Genomic DNA, 14030 nt, shown 5'->3' on the forward strand with positions numbered 1-14030 from the left:
GGTGGTGTGAGACTCAGGGCTAACATCTGCTGTGCTCACTGCTTGCTACTGTTTACCTTTTCCAAATGGCTGGCCACATCAAATGTCCTACTTCAATGTTCATAGTCTATACAGGGCCTTAGCTGTCACCCTCAGAGAGGGTCACAGTTATTCAAACCCAAGCCTGGATGGTCATCAGCTTCCTTCAAATGTGCCAGGTGCTTGCAGGGCTCCAGGCACCGTGCTGGGTGTCAGACACTCTCTACTGCGACGCATGTGGGTCTCACCCAAAGCCTGGAGCAGGGCTCGCTGAGAGCAGAGCACTGGGGCTCAAGTGGACCACTGTGTCCTGAGCCACCGCTGCCCGTGAATTGCAGTAAATTCACGTGTTCTCACTGAGTCAGCAGCTGGGAAATCCAAATACAGAGGCTGACAGGTGAGCCTGCCCTGCATGATGGGGTGGAGAGGCTCCTGTAGCAAAGCCTGAGAAGGCGCTCAGAAAGGAGAGAGTGATGAGTGCTCACTATGAGTCAGCAGGCCTGGACACGGTGCTCTGCATGTATTCGCCCATTTAATCTTGATAGTGACTTTAGAGCTGGGTCTTATTACTGCCATCCCTGTTAAGGAAGGAGCTGCGTTTGATCACCTTGCCTGTGGCTATACAAGATGAGTAGCAGCGCTTAAATTCCAGGATGTCCAGCTCCTGAAACCACGCTCTTGACTACGTTGCTATCCCAGACCACACGAGGCTGGCAGGCGGAGCCCCTTCCAGCACAGCTGTTGCAAGAGAGAAGTTCATTCACAAAGACCCAGGTTTCAAATCTCAGCTCAGCCACTTCCTAACACTCTGACCCTGGCTGATCTGTGAAATTGCTCTGAATCTCACTTTCCTCACAGTAGATAAGGATGAAATGAGACGTGTATAAGCACCTGGCACAAAGACTGACATAGAGTAAACGTTCGAAATGAGGGGCTGCTAATACTGTGACCTGGGCTGATGAACTGGCTGGCCAGGGAGGCGAGGGGACCCAAGGTGTGGGCGCTGGGGAGCTGCAAGTCTTAGGAAGGCAAAGTCTCAGCACCCAGCAGGCTTTGGACCCTGTTGTAACTATGAGACGTCAGGCTGTCCCAGGCTCCAGGTCTATGCCAGGCACCAAGGAAATGGCAAAGGAAGAAACCAACAGGTAAAGCGATGCTGATCAAGATGGCACTGAGGGAGGAGCTGGTTTGCTGGTTTCCTAGGGCTTTTAAAGAAGCTGTTTATTTCGATTTCTCTGGAAGCCCCAGTGGTCCAGGCTGATGCCCTAAGGACAAAATGACCAGCCATTCAGTTGCTGTAGATGAACAGGAGCATCAGCCAGGAGATGGGATGGACTCTCTCCAGTACCTTTCAGGGAAGATTCTGGAAGCTTTTTAGGCAGTTACACGGAATCAGCCCCTCTAATTTCCCTACACTGCAGAAAGAGAGCCCAAAGGGGAATGGATGTGCTCTGGGTCACATAGAACGTTCCTATTTGAGGTGGCAATTCAAGATTTCTGGTTGTCGACAATTAAGTCTCTCTTGTGGCCTGGACATCCCCTCTGCTAGGCCCCAAATGTGACTGCCTCATCCTGTCTCACTGTTACATCCCTCATGGCACAGTGGCTGACAGGCAAAGTAACAAAAGAGTAGGAGATAGAATAGCTTAATGTGGCAATGGAGTCAGACAGACATGATTGGGTTCAAATCCTGACTCTGCCCCTTCCCTGTAAAGCTGGCACACATTTAAAAAGAAGGGAAATCGGTGGAAGAGACCAGAGCTGGGGTGGGAGCAGTAGCAGCTCAGGTAGATGTGAGAGCATTTCTACGGCCAAAGCTACTAGGGGAGGCCCCTCCTCAAACCCAGACTGGAGAGTCAGACTGCCCGGCTTCAAACCTGGCCTGCCACTTGCATCAGAGTCACCTTGGACAAGTTAACTTAGCTTCTCCATGTAAAACTATCTCCCTCAAGAAACTTGAAAGAGGGCTTCCCTGGTGACACAGTGGTTGAGAGTCCGCCTGCCGATACAGGGGACACGGGTTCGTGCCCCGGTCTGGGAGGATCCCACATGCCGCAGAGCGGCTGGGCCCGTGAGCCATGGCCGCTGAGCCTGCGCGTCCGGAGCCTGTGCCCCGCAATGGGAGAGGCCACAACAGTGAGAGGCCCACGTACTGCAAAAAAAAAAAAAAAAAAGAAACTTGAAAGAGTAAATCAGTAAATGAGCAAATGCTTACAAAGTACTGAGCACAATGCCCAGCAAACACTGTGTCATCTGTTACTGTAACTTCATCTCCAGGTGTCTCCATGTACCTGCAGTGCCCAAGCTAAGTGAGGAGAGAGAAGCTGGATTAGGGAAAGAGCCTGGGAGTGGGGCTGGACAGTCTGGGGCCTTTGCTAATTAGCCATGTGGCCTTATCAAGTTATTTAATTCCTCAGTGAAGACGCAGTCCCTGCCCTCACAGAGTTGTTTAGGGGGGTAAGTAAGATTCCATGAAATAAGGTAAATGGAAGGACTGATCGCACAATGGCGGGGTGCGCTCAGTCCTTCAATAGACAGCCCCACCCTGGACCTTGCCAGCCGTGGAACATCCCTCATTCCTGGACCCTGAATGCCAAACTCTCTCAGCTACCAATCCTCCCTTCTCCCGTGTGCTGGCCTTCCTGACTTAGCCTGGACCCCAGAGCCAGCCATTGCACAGAACCTTGGGCAGCCTTTGGCATGGACCTGGAGTCTGGGACGGCTTGACATCTCAAGGTTACAACTAGGTCCAAAGCCTGCTGAGTGCTGAGACTTTACCTTCTGAAGCCCTGAGTTCCCCAGCGCCCCACCTTGGGTTCCCTCACCTCCCTGGCCAGCCTGCTCCCGTGGCTGGCCAGTTCATCAGCCCAGGTCACAATATTACCAGCTACTCATTCTGAACTGTGTCAGTCTCTGTGCCAGGTGCTTCCACTGAATCTGAGGCAGCCGAGCTGTCCTCCATGGCTAACCCTCACTTTGTATGCTGGGGAAACTGAGGCCTGCAGATGTTCTCATCAGCTCCCTGGAAAACACAGTGCCTTCCATCATTGTCGCTAAGCCTGCAGTGAAGCCAAGGGCTACCAGGCTGCAGGAGCTGGATAGAAACTCTCAGAAAGGGACAGACTGGCCCCCTGCCCTGTGACTTCCCAGCTCAGGGCCCCGTTACATCTGTCCAGCCCTCGGTGCCTCCCCATCCCACCTCCTGCGGCAGAGTGTGAAGTCCCCTCACGTCCTTTCACTGTGAGGTCCCTTGACCCTTCGAGGTTTCTCTGAGCCTCCTCTCACCCCAGCCCTCCGTCTGTCCTTCCACTTCTCCAAGACCAACCTTCCACCCATGCTCTTGCCCCTCTCCCTTTCATTTCTCGACCTGCCCTTTTCCCACGTGCCCTCTGCAGCAACTGACAGTGCTGCTCACAGCCTCCCTGACACACGGCTCCATGGCTACCTGGCCACTGCCCTCTCCTGGGACTGCCTCTTCCTGCTGTTGCTCTAGCTCTCTCTCCTGCTTCCTCTGTCTCTGCCTATTGCCTAAGGGCAAATGTGGCAATGGTTGTGCCTGCAGCAGCCTCTGCTACACGCTTCACACTTTCCCACAGTGACCTCAGCCAGGCACAACTCCAGTGAGCTCCATCCAGCTGATGACAGCAGACTTTCAGCTGGAATCGGGAGCTCTCTCCTGAGCTCCAAGCTGACAGCTTCTCTGGAACATCCCACAGGCACCTTGCACTCTGCCCACCTCTTCCCACCCATGTTCTTCAGCCTTGGTTTCTTCCTGGTCACACAGGCTTGAATTCTGAGTCCCCATTTCTCCTCAGCATTCTTCTCTCACAGAAGGCTCGGTACCTTTCCTCCAGTGACTTTATCCTGATCCATGCTGCCTTATCTCAGTCCCTCGTAACTCCTAACCCACTCAAGACAAGTGTCTCCCAACAGGTTTCTGCCTTGAGTCTCTCTTCCCACTCATTAACCCTTTATGCTGTTCTCTATTTTTTTAAAAAATAAATTTATTTATTTGTTTGGTTTTTATTTTTGGCTGTGTTGGGTCTTTGTTGTTGTGTGTGGGCTTTTCTAGTTGCGGCGAGCGGGGGCTACTCTTTGTTGCAGTACACGGGTGTCTCACTGGTGTGGCTTCTCTTGTGGCAGAGCACGGGTTCTAGGCACACAGGCTTCAGTAGTTGTGGCACGCAGGCTCAGGAGTTGTGGCTCGCAGGCTCTAGAGCACAGGCTCAGTAGTTGTGGTGCACGGCTTAGTTGCTCTGCGGCATGTGGGATCTTCCTGGAGCAGGGCTCGAACCCGTGTCCCCTGCATTGGCAGGCAGATTCCTAACCACTGCGCCACCAGGGAAGCCCCTATGCTGTTCTTTTTAAGAACAGTATCCTTATCTTCCTCCTGCTATCAAAAACTTCAGTAGTTTTTCCATTAACTACAGAATAAAGTGAAAATATCCTGGCATGGCAGGAAAGAATTCCCACCATCTGGCTCCATCCTATTTTCCCACCATAGTCCTCTCTACACTCAAATTACTACCTACACGGCCTCCACATCCTGTTAAACTCAATCCCTTCCCCCACACCTCTTACAACTTCCAGCCTCCATGTCTTTTTCCCCGTATGCCCTTCTCAAGTCTGCTACCTTCCTCCAAAGTGCAGTTCAAATGTGGCCTCCCATTCTACTCCCTGAAGACTTCCCTCGCTGTGATCTACAATTATTTTTATGTCCCCGTCATGATACTGCTTATAGTTTATCCTCCACGCCGCCCCCGCCCCCCATACTCCCCTCCACCTCAGCAGACTGAACTCATGGAGGGAAGGGACTGGATTTTTCACATCCATCCTTAAGTTCTCAGCATCTAATACTGTGCTTAATCTTTGTTTAATCACACCTCTTGTTTTATGGTTTGCAATATTACGTTTCCTGTAACTCTGTCTCCTTCACTAGATCGGAAGCTCCTTAAGGTGAACAATCATGTCTTACCAATCTTGTTATTACCACTTAGCAACAAGCAGAGACTTTGCAAATGAAACAAAAGAAAGAAGTCTTTGCATTAAATGCGTATCCGGCATGAGTTCAAACGTTAAACATCCAGTGTAGAAAACTACCTAATATTTTTTAACCAAGGTTTCCCCATCTCAAGCCCAAATTACCCCCACATCCTTGTCAGCTCAGTGCAGGGCTGCAGATGGCACAAGGTGAAGTTCACAGGGAATCACGAGCCATATACTCTTTTCAGAATAACATGAATATGACAAATATGCAGCAGGTCACTCTTCTGCCTGAGCAAATTCCAGTACTTGTGCCCCAGGAAGGACACCCATCCAAGCACCTGAACTGGACTAGGGGGCTTGCTGACAGAAGAGCTCCACAGGCCATGTTGTTACCATCCTTTCTTGGCTGCCTGTTTCTGAACACTTGAAGTACCAGAGTCAGAACGCTGAGAGCTGGAAGCCCCCCCCGCCCCATACAGACGGCTCCCCTTTTACAGAGTGTGATTTCACAGAAAAGTTCCTTGAGCAGGTTACCTCAGGAGTCCTGGAAAATACAGACTGAAACTAAGGCAAACAGGCCAAAGATCAACCCGCAGAATCAGAAGGGAGAAAAATTCAGGCATTCCAGGCTGCCTCTTCCACCACTATTACCCCTTCTCAATTGCATAATGCAGGTAAGAAGGGTTAGAAGGCTGACTGCTGCTGTTCAGTTTCATTTCATTCCCTTACTAAACATGTAGAGAGTCACAGAACTTTCCAGTTTCTAGCTGTGTAATCCGGGTAAGTCCCTGGCCTCTGACGTATTTCCTCATCTATAGAACAAAGATAATGATCTTTGCTCTGCCTCCCTGATAGGGCAGGCTCAAGAGAGAAAATGCACTGAAAGATCTCTCTAAACTGAAAAGCCGTATGGGTATGATTGTTATTCACATTATCTGTGCCAACCCTCTAATTTTCCAGTTGAGGAAACCCAAGCTCAGAAAGATCACATGGTAGCAGTTAGGATGAGAACCCAGGTCTTCTGAGTACCTGCTATAGGCCACTTTACTAAGTGGTAATTGCAGGCGCAAACTCTGTTATCTTTAATGGACAACCTCTTTCTCCCCTCCAGCGTGTATGAAGAAAAACTCCAAAGAAGACTTAGGTTAAAGAAAAAAAGGGTTCCTGGGTAGAGGAAGGTGATCAGTAGTAGAGACAACCTCACTATTCCCTCTCTGGTTTGGAAACAGTCCAGGGCCGCTTAGCAGCCTGTGGTTGTCCAGCCGTCCATATGGCCGGCCACTGATGGACTCTTGGGGGCGAGGGTGGGTGGGGGAGGATAAGGCCATCGCTCTGAATCTCGCAAGCGGGAGAAGAGTCTCCAGGAAGGAGTGAAGAGCCCGGTCTCAGGTCAGACGCTCCAAGGTGGTGTGTGGAATGTGAAAAAGGCAGGCTCTAGTTTGGGGACGGTGGTCCCTGGCCCTCGCCCGGAGACGTGCAAGGGAGTGAAGATATGGAGATGCCTTTTCAGGCCGTCCGAAGGTCGTAAGTCCTCTTTCCCTCTATAGAACTCATTCTCTCCTTCAGAGGAGTTATCTTTATTTTCCTGAACTATAATATTTCTCAGGCCGGCAACTGGCCTTGGGCCACCGAAAGGCCCCTTGGGAAAAGTAGTTTCGATTTCTCTTCCACGTAAGTTCCTTTCGCCCCGTCTGCCAGCGCCTCTCATTCTTGGGAACTCCAAATCTCAGAGCGTTCTGCAAGCACCTGGAAATCTGAAGTCGCTGTCGCCCCTGTCATCAGGTGTCCAGCATCCCGGAGAGGCGTGGGAGCCAAAGACTACACCTCCCGGCGGCCACCGCGCGTCTCAGTGCGCAGGCGTAGCCGCGCCTCGCCACCCCTCCCCCTCCTCCAACTGCTCCCGTCGGTCCGTTCCCGTATTCCCCCCATCAGTTCTAATGTCCCCTCCGTGTCTCCGGCACCTCACACTCACCGCGAACTCGCGGCGTTGGGTACAGCCGCTGCGCCTTCTCCAGGAAGCGGAGCGCCCGGTCAGGCTGGTTGCTCTGGATGGCCTTGAGGGCGATGCTAATACAGCGCTCGGCTTCATCCTTGTTGGATTCCATGGCGGAACCAGAGCGCGGAACCAGGGAGGGGGAGGCCGGGAGAGCGAAGGGCTGCGCCCGCACCCGGCGCGTCGCGGGGCAGGCGGTCGCAGGGTGATGACATAAACCCTCCGCCCCTCCTTTTCCGAGATTTGAGCGGGGGCGGAGGCGCTACCGTATGTCTTCTAAGAGGGGGACGTCAAAGAGAGGCGCTAAGGGTGCAAGCCCACATTCCTGGAGTCCAAGGGGGCATATTCGGAGGTCTTAAAGTTTTGTATGCTTGCACGTTCTTGGTAGAAACTCTATGCGTTTGAGACGAATGTCTCTTTATTCATTCAACAGATATTTATGGAGTACCCACTATTTGCCCGGCTAGGTATGCAGTGGATGAACAAAACAAAGCCCCTGCCCTCACGGAGCTTACATTCTAGTGTGTGTAGTGGGGTGGGGAGACGTCCAATAAAGAGATATATGCAAATAGTGATAAATGCTATGAAGAGAAAAAGAAAAGATAAAGAAATAAAGGGACTGAGAGTGGATGGTGCTATTTTAAACAGCCTGATAGAGAAATCTTCTCTCAGAAGCTGTCATTTTAATAGAAATCTGAATTCAGGAGAGAGAGAGAAAGCAGGTATTCCAGATGTGACTACCTGGAAGAAAGGTGGTCCAGGCAGAAGGAAGAGCAAATACAAGGGCTCTGAAAGGGAAATTTGCTTGGTGAGTTATTACAGATCAACAAGGAGCATGTAGGATTCCACCGTACAGTGGAATCCAGTTGTCAAGCTTTTATGCGTACTGATCAATCCAGTGAAATAAGTCTTATCAACGTTACCAGTGACCCACATTGGCAAATCCATCAGTCATTTCTCTTTTTAAAAAAAAAAAACTTATTTTTGGCTGCGCTGGGTCTTAGTTGCGGCATGCTGGATCTTTAGTTGCAGCATGTGGGATCTAGTACCCTGACCAGGGATCAAACCCTCTGCATTGGGAGTGAGGATTCTTAACCACTGGACCACCAGGGAAGTCCCCATCAGTCATTTTTCAGTCCTTATGTGGCCTTCCCAGCGAGATTTGGTAAGAGTCTTACTACAGGTGAGAGTTTGGGGTCTACTACTATAATCCGGGTGAGAATTAATAGTAATTTGGATAAAGGTGATGGTGGAGGTGGTGAGAAGTAGTCAAATTCTGGATATATTTTGAAGACAATCAAAATGATTTTGCTGATGGATTGGATGTGGGATGTGAGAGAAAGAAAGGAGTCAAAGATGATTCCAAGATTTTGCCCTGAGTAAGTGGAAGAACAGTTTCCATTTACCGAAACTGGGGGAAGATTGTGAGAGGAGCAGTTTGGTAGGAGGAATATTAAACGTCTGATTTAGGGTGTGTTAAGTTCGTGATGCCTTTTGGAGTCAAGTGGAGACGTAGAGTAGGAATTTGTATGTAAGTAGGGTGTAAGGAAGAGGATGGGCCTGGAAATATAATTTTGGAAATTATCACTATATATAAATGACATTTAAAGCTTCGAGGCTAGGTGGACAAAGAAATAGAAATAGTATTTAAAGCCGTGGGACTAAATGCCCCAAGGAAGCGAGTGTAAGTAGGGAAGAGGAGAGGTCTGGTTACCGAGCCCTTTGCCAGTTTCATATTTAGAGGTCTGGAACAGGAGCATCCAGGAAGGGGGAATGAAGCAGCAGCTCGGCAAGGTAAGAAAATTACTTTCACTTAACAAATGTTTCAGGTGGGAGGGAGGGGCCAGACTCTGGTAAACCCTGTGGGAGGACAAGCACTTGTGAGGACTGAGAAATGACCAATGGATTTTACAAGGTGGAGGTCGGTGGTGACATTGACAGGACTGCTCTCAGCGGATGATAAGCAGTGAAAGCCTGACAGGAAGGAATTTCAGAGAGTGAGGGTAAGGAAGAAATGGATGAAGAATGTGGGGAATGTGAGGAAGACTGAGGAAGTTTTGTTTTTGTTTTTTAAGATGGGATATATTATAGCATTCTGTGATAGGAATTATTTAATTGGGTAAGAAATTTTGGTAAAAGGAAAGAGAGGAGACAATTATAGGAATAAACAGAGGAGGTGGTATACCGGGCATGGGCATGGTGATGGCATGGCTTTAGATAGTGGCATGGACAACTCATTGATTTTCAGGAGTGTGGCTAGGTATACTGTGGGCCGGCTGGCAGATCTGGAAGTGGGAACACAAGGAAGTTCTTTTCAGATAGCTTTTATTTTCTCAGTGTAATAAGAAGCAAGGTCATGGCCTCCTTGGCTACAGGTTCACCCTTGGAAATTTCTTTACATCCAACCTTTCTTTCCATTCCCACTGTTCTCTTCCCAATGAAAACTCCGAGCTGGGCTGTAAAGAGTATCCTGGTGTGAAGAAATCAGCGTCTTCTTAATAAGACAGCCCTACGCTTAGAGAAAGTTAAGGTCTCCACAAATTGATCGGTCCTTCATATGTGTTAAAGGATAAACACTGGGGCACCTTTCATATAGCCTCTCTGAGGTTTGTTGACCGGGACTGCTAGGTAGTCCCCGCTCTTGCTAAGTATCTCGTCCATCTCCTGAGTGTCATGAGGCACCCCCTTGTCAGGCTGCCAACAGGCACATCACTTAGTGAGAAGGGTGCTCCTGTGTAAAAGGCCTGTAATTTGTTGTGTTAAGGAACTGGACTGTGATTGCTCAGCTACTGGCTAGTAAGCCCTCCTCTCCTTTCCCACAAGGCATATCAATTTTGAGTCCACAGTCAATAATTTGGCTTGGTCGGCATGGTCTGGAGAGGCGGCGGAGCGTGTGCATGCGTGGTAGGACCTCTTCCTGCCTCGTTTCACGGAACTGTTTCAATTCAGAAAGGCTGTGTTGTTTCAGAGGGATTATAAATTCAGCCTGAATGCTGGTCTAACCAGCTTCCATGTTATCACTCCCTACCTTTTTTAAAGATCTCAAACCGGTTGTCTTGTTTTTTGTCCGGAGGCAATTTGACTTTCTGTGGTTCCTTCTCAGTCCAAAGGCCAGGAAGAGAGTCACATTCCTGCTCAGTTCATGTTAAACATTATGGCCCTTGGTCTATAGATGTTGTTTAAAAATGGAACTGGTATGCCAGGGGTGACCTGAAATTACAGTTTCTCCTTGATAGTTCTTGAAATCAAGATGTCATGATGTTGATCTAAGAAAAAAATTAGAAACTTCTATCCTGACTAGCTGGAATCATGGCATGGGTGGGAGGATGAGGCCTAAAAAGAGAGATAACATCCTTAATTGCCTTCATAGAAATCCAGGTGAAGTCACTGGGAAAAGGATTCTCCCAATGAATCTCAGCTTCTCCTCATTTTGCTCCTAGAGCTGAAAAAACCCTTGTGCTGCATTAGGTGACCACCAGCCTCCGGATTCCTCTCCTTGGGGACACCAAGAATTCAGTCTGACCTTAACATGCTTTAATCTCCTATGGTCCCCTCCCCATCACTCTTAAGATACATTTCACCCCTCCCCCCACCCCCATCCATCTGCCTGTGTCCTCCTTAATTATCTTTTACACCTGTCCAAAACCTAACGAGTTCTTCAGGGCTCAGCTTAAACTCTATCTCCTCTGTGGAGAGATGGAATAAATTTAATAGATGTCTACACTGAAAGCCAGGCACTGTGCAGAGTTTTAGGGATTCAGAGATGCACCGAGAATAAAGGATAGGACCCGACATCAGGGAGCTTTCAGTCTAGTAAGGGAGATATTAAAAGAATTAGAGGACAGTGTGGTTAAGTACAACAGTGGGGTTGAGTGTAAGCTTGAAGAGGCTCAGAAGAGGGAGCTGTTACTTGTGTGTGTAGAATTGGAAAGGTTTCCAGGGGGAGATGACATCTGAGCCTGGGTCTGAGGCTGAGAAAGGGCCAACTCCTCCAAGAGCTCTCCCTGCATGAACTCCCATAGCACTTAGCTCGGCTTCTCCATGGACACCCACCTTCGCTGCTCTGTACAGTTGGTGCCCTTTGCTTGTGAGTCTGTTTACATCCTGTCTCCAGCTAAACCAGGATGGAGATCTTGCCCTTATGCTCCCCACAGTCTTGAGCACAAGGCCCTATTTGTTAAATGAATAGAATAAATGAATCCCAGAAACAGGTTTTTCTCTCCCCACTTTATCCAGAGTTTTCCTGAGCCAGCCAGGGGGATAAATTCCTTCCTAAGGCTCCAGGAAGAATTACCAAGTCAGTGGAATGTCCCCCACTTCCTGTCCTTTGCTCTTTTGCTCGCTGACTCCACAATGTCCCCTGCTGTCTCCAAATGCCTACCCACCAAGGCCTCACTTTCAGAGAGCTCCAGGATCCAAAATCTCTCTTCAAAAACACTACCCTTACTGGGCTTCCCTGGTGGCGCAGTGGTTGAGAATCCGCCTGCCGATGCAGGGAACACGGGTTCGTGCCCCGGTCCGGGAAGACCCCATATGCCGCGGAGCAGCTGGGCCCGTGAGCCATGGCCGCTGAGCCTGCGCGTCTGGAGCCTGCGCTCCGCAACGGGAGAGGCCACAACAGTGAGAGGCCCTTGTACCAACAGAAAAAAAAAAAAACAAAAAAAAAACCTACCCTTACTGATTAAACTATGGAACACAATGGAATACAGCTGTGGGAATGGTTGGGAATGAGGCTTTCCAATGTATACTTTTTTTTTTTTTTTTGCGGTACGCGGGCCTCTCACTGTTGTGGCCTCTCCCGTTGCGGAGCACAGGCTCTGGACGCGCAGGCTCAGCCGCCATGGCTCACGGGCCCAGACGCCCCGTGGCATGTGGGATCTTCCCGGGCCAGGGCACGAACCCGTGTCCCCTGCATCGGCAGGCGGACTCTCAACCACTGCGCCACCAGGGAAGCCCTTCCAATGTATACTTTTTAAATGTAAGTTTGATTTTGGAAACATGTGAATGTTCACCTATTTAAAAAAAAAAAAAAAGAGAGAAACCTAAACCTCACATTGAAGATGATGAAAATTCACCTAAGAGTGTGAATGATAGGTAATTGAATTTTCAATTTTAGCTTCAATAAATTATTCGTTGAATGAACACATGAAGATGTCTCCATAGCATCTCTGGATCTCCACTTCAGTCCCTTGCTCCCTATTTCTCCCTAAAGAAGAAGGAGACCTCACATCTAGGGAGGGCCAGAGGCTGGAGGGTAAGGGCACAGGGCACTTGAAGTCCTTTCTCCCAAACATGTCTGTTTCAGGGACGTCGCAAGTATGGGTTCTTTGATTCAAATTCCTTTCACTTTGATGGTCTCTATTCCCGGCTTCTCTTGCAGAAGAGATAGAGCTGGTATTAGGACACTGATTCAGACCTCATGGGTTCATGGTTGGTTGGCCTTGAAATTGGGAGAACCCAGGTTTTTAGAAGATCCCCTAGACCTCTTTCCTGGGTCCAGACTCATATCTACCTACCTACTAGGTATTTCTACTGGGATATCTCTCAGGCACCATATCAAAAAATTGCCTCATCATTCTCCACCCAAACCTGGTTCTCTCAGCCTCCCTAACCCCCGAAGAGCACTATCACACACCCAGTTACCCAAACAAATTTGGGTTTCATGCTCAATTATTTCCTCTCCCTTACCATCCTCCAATTTATATGCCCCACGCTTACCCCTCAGGCGTGATCTGAACATCTTCCAAATCTCCAAATCTGTTAGCAACTCTCCAACTCTGCAGCCATTCCCCTAATCCAGGCTTCCAGCGTCTGTTAACTGGATTATTATAGCAGTCTCCAACCTGGATCCCACTCCAATCCATCTGTAGCCTTGCAGGCGAAGTCATCATTCCAAAATGCAAAGCTCATTATGTCATTTTCCTGCTTAAAACCCTTCAGTGGCTCCTAAGTGGCATTAAGATAGAAGTCCAAACTCCTTATTGGAGCTTACAGGGTCCTATAGAACCTGGTCCTACTTTCTTTTTTTCTCCCTTATATAAAGCCATCTGGGTTTGGTACTTTTTGCTGTAAGCAGATTTTTAACTATTGATCCAATTTACTATAGCTATTGAATATTTTGTTTATAAATTAAAAAAATTATTTATTTTTATTTTTTGGCTGCGTTGGGTCTTCGTTGCTGCGTGTGGGCTTTCTCTAGTTGCGGCGAGCAGGGGCTACTGTTCGTTGCGTTGTGCGGGCTTCTCATTGTGGTGGCTTCTCTTTGTTGTGCAGCACGGGCTGTAGGCGCACGGGTTTCAGTACTTGTGGGACTCACGCTCTGAAGTTGTGGCTTATGGGCTCTAGAGCGCAGGCTCAGTAGTTGTGGCTCATGGGATTAGTTGCTCCGTAGCATGTGGGATCCTCCCGGACCAGGGCTCGAACCCGTGTCCCCTGCATTGGCAGGCGGATTCTTAACCACTGCACCACCAGGGAAGTCCCTTTTTCCAACTTTTTGAGGCAGATGCTTAGCTTATTAACTGTCAGCCCATCTTCTGTAAATAAGTATGGAAGTTAAGATGTTTCTAAGTTTCCCTTTAGCTGTGTCCCACAAGTTTTCATATCTAGTATTTTCATTATCATATTCAGTTCCAAGCATTTAAAAATTTCCATCATGATTTTTTCTATAACCTATTAGTTATCTATAAGTGTGTTTCAAAATACCCAACGGTATTTTTTGTCATTTTTTTTGTGAATGACCGCCATCTTAATTCATCCTTGGGTAACAAAATCATTCCCCAATCTGTACTTACTGGGTACACCCTAGAACTTCCATTCCCAAAAACATGCTTTTTGGCCTTTGGACCTTTAAACATTCCGTACCTGCTGCCCGGACGCTCCTCCTTCCCCCTTTGTTAACTCCTACTCAACCCTCAGGTCTCAGTATTTTTTTTTTTTTTAATTTTTAAAAATTTTTTATTTTTTTAAAATTTTTATTTTTTTGCGGTACGCGGGCCTCTCACTGTTGTGGCCTCTCCCGTTGCGGAGCACAGGC

Source organism: Physeter macrocephalus, chromosome 20 (assembly GCF_002837175.3).
Source record: "Physeter macrocephalus isolate SW-GA chromosome 20, ASM283717v5, whole genome shotgun sequence".
Lineage (NCBI taxonomy): Eukaryota > Metazoa > Chordata > Mammalia > Artiodactyla > Physeteridae > Physeter > Physeter macrocephalus.